This window comes from Lupinus angustifolius, chromosome LG02, assembly GCF_001865875.1.
Source record: "Lupinus angustifolius cultivar Tanjil chromosome LG02, LupAngTanjil_v1.0, whole genome shotgun sequence".
Lineage (NCBI taxonomy): Eukaryota > Viridiplantae > Streptophyta > Magnoliopsida > Fabales > Fabaceae > Lupinus > Lupinus angustifolius.
In genome coordinates this window covers 13,800,243-13,805,874 of record NC_032010.1, presented here as the reverse complement: position 1 = coordinate 13,805,874, position 5,632 = coordinate 13,800,243, and positions in this window count along the sequence as shown.

The window sequence follows — 5,632 nt, the reverse complement described above, 5'->3', positions numbered from 1 at the left end:
AATAGGTTCAATGGGTAATAACAAGTTGTAAAGTGATATGAGAATGAACATCCTATTAAATTATGAGAAGCATGATTCCTGCAACATATGTAAGGATGAGTTAAACTCTTAATGAGATCTATACTCCAATTGGAGTGGAGTACCTAGGCTACAGGAGTACTCTTGATAGACTCACCTATGTGAATGTGGAAGTGGGAGCCGCTTCCTATGAAATGTTTTGGCATAAATTTCTAGAGCGTTCACTATACTGGGATAGACGTGCATGGCCTTTAATGCACGGGCTTTACAGAATACACCTTTGAAAAGGTTGTGTGTGGTTGGACACTAGAGATAGAGTTCAAGACTACGAGTCACTCTAGTAAAATCTGGATCTTATTCACTATGCAAAGGTTCAATTCGCATGACACCTTTGTTTACGCACAATTTTATTGAGACCACAAATATTCTCGGAAATTGTTTTTTAATTTCAAGTGGGGAATTGTTGGAACATGGTTTGTTGAAAGCCATGAGTGAGAACTTTTGGGTGTGAAATATAAAAACACCCAAGTCCCACATAGAAGAGTTTGAAAAAACAACTCTCAAAGTCCCACATGAAAGAGTTTTGAAAAAATAAAAATTAAGTTCTCAAGTCCCACATGGGAGAAATGAGGAACATGAGAAAAATCTCATGTTATAAATAGAGGCTTTCTCCCTTCATTTTAACTTGCATCAAGCTGAAGGCGTTACCTCTCAACTTTTCTTTCTCCCCTCTAATATTCCACCGACGCATTTCCGACAAACTTCTCTCCCTTTCTTTCCGTGGCACTTAAGAATTGGCACAGGTAGCCATAGTGGGATTTCGAGAACTGACACTGGTAGTCAGTATTGTGGGAAGAGAATTGGCACGGGCAGCCATATTGTGGGATTTCGAGAACTGACACTGGTAGTCAGTATTGTGGGAAGAGAATTGGCACGGGCAGCCATATTGTGGGATTTCGAGAACTGACACTGGTAGTCAGTATTGTGGGAAGAGAATTGGCACGGGTAGCCATATTGTGGGTAATTTCGAGAATTGGCACTGATAGCCATATTGTGGAGGGTGTATTCAAGATCGGTTCTTACAGTGCAGTAAGAATTCGATAACAGAGATTTGGGCTGTTTTATCCTGGGGACAGTGTGGTTGATAGTCTGCTTGCACATTTTGGGCAGTGCCACGAAACGTCTTAAAGAGAGCGACCTGGTCGTGACTCAGCTAGTAAGTATTATTTCGTGCCATTTAGAATTGCTGCAAGCTACGGTAACAACATATACTAATTCATTGTGTGTCATTGTTTTAAACTTTGATGTTGTGAGATCTAAAACTACTCTTGCATGGATTTTTGTTTTAATTAATATCTCTGGGATCCAGCAGTATCCTTTCTTCTCATTTAAGTTTCTGGTTCTAAAGTGCACCTACATGTTTTCCTATAAAATTGGTATTCATTTATTTACTAGCTACTTATCATTATAGTACTTAAACCTCAGTTTATTTTCTATCTAGGAAACAACATGTAAATATGGGCAACTATGAAGGCTGAATTTTAATCGACCTATTTTTAATTAATTTAGAAAATAAAAATAACACTTTTTAAATTTCAGTAGTTACATTTGAAACAGAGTTAATTACACTGACACTCCCTTAGTTGTAGTGAAATTACATAAATCACCCCTCACTTTTTACACCTACACAAATCTCTCATAGTTTTTATACTTTCGTTATACTGACCACCCCTGCATGAGAAATAAGTGTAATCTTTTAAATAAAAAATGTGATAAATGCAATTAAGTTCAACAAAAATGGTATATTGTGAGGAAAAATTCAAATAATATACAAATCAATGCATCTTTAGTATTTTTTGTTGCAAAATGCATCAACAATTCTAAAGAAATATTATTTAAATCGCTATTACAGTGTATTGTAACGAATCAAAAATAACAAAGAGATATCGACTCATATATTATTTGGATTTGTCTCCACAATATACTATATATTGTTTAACTTAATTGCATTTATCATATTTTTTGTTCAAAAATATTACACTTATTTCTCATGCAGGGGTGATCAGTCTAATAAAATTATAAAAATTAGGGGATTTGTGTATGTGTAAAAAAGTGATGGGTGGTTTATGTAATTTCGCTAAAACTCAGGAGATGTCGGTATAATTTACTCTTCTAAATAAAATCTGTCATTAATATGGTAGTTATAAAAAATTGTAAATATTGTGTTTAAATAAAAAGAATAAAAATGAACGCCTTTTAAATAAAGAAGATAAGGGACATCTAAAAGAAAAAAATTGCTAGCAGAAAAAAATGGATAATTGCCTCAATTTCACACCCAAGGATATATTTTTGGGTCACAAAAAAATCAAGGGAATCATTGCCTCAAAATTGCACGAAATATCTGTATAGCTTTTAGAAAACGACATTCAACAAGAGGCACTATGTCGAGATTATCATTAGATCATTGTCTCATAATCAGCAATGACATCTATCCACGAACTCAACGCCACCACATACGTCAAGCTCCCATTTGGAGAGCCTTCGTTGAGCGACAAGATCCAACATTGCCTCATTAGTTAGTCAAGTGACTATTTACGGCAAGCCAATCCATGCCCAACATGTGTCATTTTTGGCAGCAGCTCCACGTGACATCGTTGTCTTGTGCCCACCTGACACGCCACCATTCACTCACTTATTCGTTCTCCGCCACTAACCTTCTTCCACATGGACAACACCATATGTAATTATCTTCCCTTTATGCTTTATTTGGTTGTAGGGAAGAAAGTAAGAAGATAGAAATATGAGAGAAAGAACTTGAAAAGATAGAAAAAGACAAGAAAAAGAGAGAAGTTTTGTATTGTTTGGTTGTATAGAAAAAGAAGAGAAATGAGTGATTTTACTCTTTCACTCTTCCTCCCTCATTTTCTCTTCATGTAAGAGAAGAACAAATTTTGGTGGGTCCCACTTCCACTTTTACTCTCTCCTCTTATATTCTCTCCTCAACCAAAGGAGAGAAATAAGAACTTTCTCCTCATCTTCTCTCCTCTCCTTCTCTTTCTCCTCTCTTTCTCTTTCTCCTCTCTTTCTCTCCAACCAAATGAAGGCTTAGTGTTTTGTTTTATTCATATATTTTATTGAATAATATAATTAATAATCTAATAAATAAATTATATATATTGAGAATAATGTATCTCATGATCAACGTCGTTGGTTCAAGTGGTACATGCTTGATTCTCCTTCAGCAAGGTCTCGGGTTCGAGTCTTGTGGATGGAAAAAATATCCAATGGGAGAGTTAGCCTCACGTATCTGTGGATATTCCCAGCTCAGACATGATTGTCTCTACTGCGAGAATACCGGTGGGAAACCAAAAAAAACAAATAATGTATCTTATGGTATAAGGAGACAAGTTATCTCCTCTATCCAATTAAATTATGACATGTGTCTTATGTAATTATTTTCTACAAAAATATTTATCATACTAAACAACACAGTACACATGTCGTACTTTTATTGGCAGGAGGAGATAAGTTATCTCCTAGTATGAGGAGATATTTTAATATCATATATATTTATAATTAATTAAAGGGAATAGAGTATCTCCTAGTATAAGGAGATAAGTTATCTCCTCCTGCCATTGAAATCATGACATGTGTCATGTTTCATCATTTTCTATAAACAAAATAACACATATGTCACATTTTTACTGGTTAGGGGAGATAAGTTAACTCCTAATATAAGGAGATACATTATTCTCATTAATTAAATAATAACATATATTGGTTTCTATGTTAAATAGATTTTTAACTTATTTTATATAATAAAATTAATTTCTTTTCCTTATAAATAATATATATAATAATAAGTTCGGTAATAAAAAATGTTTAAAATAAATGATTTTAACTAATATCTCTGGCCTGACATGAATTTTAATTTTTGTTTCTAAGATCAGACAATATTTCATCTTGTGTCATCGTTTTAAATTTTAATGTCCTGAGAGCCAAGATCACCCTGACCTAGATTTTTGTTTTAATTATGTCTCTGAGATCCAGTAGTATCCCACTTGCTTTTCATTTAAGTTTTTGGTTATGTTGTGCGCTTGCATGTTTGAGACAAAATTGGAATTCAATTATTTACTAGTTAATTACTACAATAGCACTCAAACCACATTTTGCTTACTATCTAGTAAACAACAAATAAAAGGGGACAATTGTAAATGCCGAATTTCATTCATCCTATTTTTTAAGAAAATTAAAAAATAGAAAAACAAATATTTTAGTAATTTGTAGAATTTGTAGAATCACAATTTTTTTTTCCAAAACATTACTCCTGTAATTTTTTTAAAATGAATAAAATTTTTTTACCCCACATAAACTTTTTAGTGTGATTCTATTAAAAATATTTTTATGGCAAAAGAGTGCATGTTTTAGATGTATCGAAACCATTTTTATCTTTTAATACTATTTGATTCTTAACCAACAACTAAAAATATTTTAGATTACCAATTATTTTATTTTAATTAATTTACTAGTTTAGAAAATAACAAATAATTTTTTTTAGATTGTAGTAGTTACATTCTAAATAAAATATGCTATCAATGTGGCATTTTGAAAAAACAATAATAAATATCGTGTTAAAATAAACAGAACAAAAGGAAGGTCGTTAAAAAAGGAACACATAAGAGAAAAGAACTGCTGGCAGGAAAGAAAAGGAAAATTTCCTCAATTTCATAACCAATGGGGAAATATTTTTGTGTCACAACAAAAGCAAGGCAATCATTGCCTCAAAATTGCACGAAATTATGTGCACAACTTTCAAAAACAGATACCGAGCAAGAGAAAGACACACATCCCTTGTTGATTCAACCACCTATAGCACTGATGTGCTGAGAGCGACCACAATATTTGTTATTAATGTTGTTTTTAATGTAATAAAAATATTCTTATTTTATTTTCTAATATGTCGTTCTTATTTTTTGTTTTTAGTTTTTAAATAAGAACAATTCTTGGTTATTCTTAACCAAGAGAAAGTAAGAAGAGAGCTAGATATTGTGGGGGGAAATAGATATTGTGGAACCCAAATAATAATAAGAAAGATGTTTGTTATTATGATAGAAAAAAATATATGTTGTTCTTATGTCATTTGAAATTATAATAAATTATAAAATAATATGTGAAACCAAAATAAGAATGAAAATTTTGTTTAGTGATGTGGATGTTATGAGTCATTATCTCATCATCTCATAATCAGAAGTGTAATCTATTCACAAACTCATCAATAACACACATGCCAAGCTCCTATTTTGTGAGCTTCTATTGACCGACAAGACTTGACATTGCCTCATTAGTTTGTCAAACGACTATTTTCGGCATATTAATCCATGTCCAACGTGTGGCACGACAGCATCCTCACATGACACTGTCTACTAGACACGCCGCCATTCACTCCATTTTCGTGCTCTGCCACTCACCTTCGTCCACGTGGACAAGCCCATATGTATTTTTTATTCTCTCTTTTTATGTTTTATTCATATATTTTAGAGTAAATTACAAATTAAACAAATAACTCATCATTTCTCTATACCAACATAAATCTCCTAATATATATATATATATA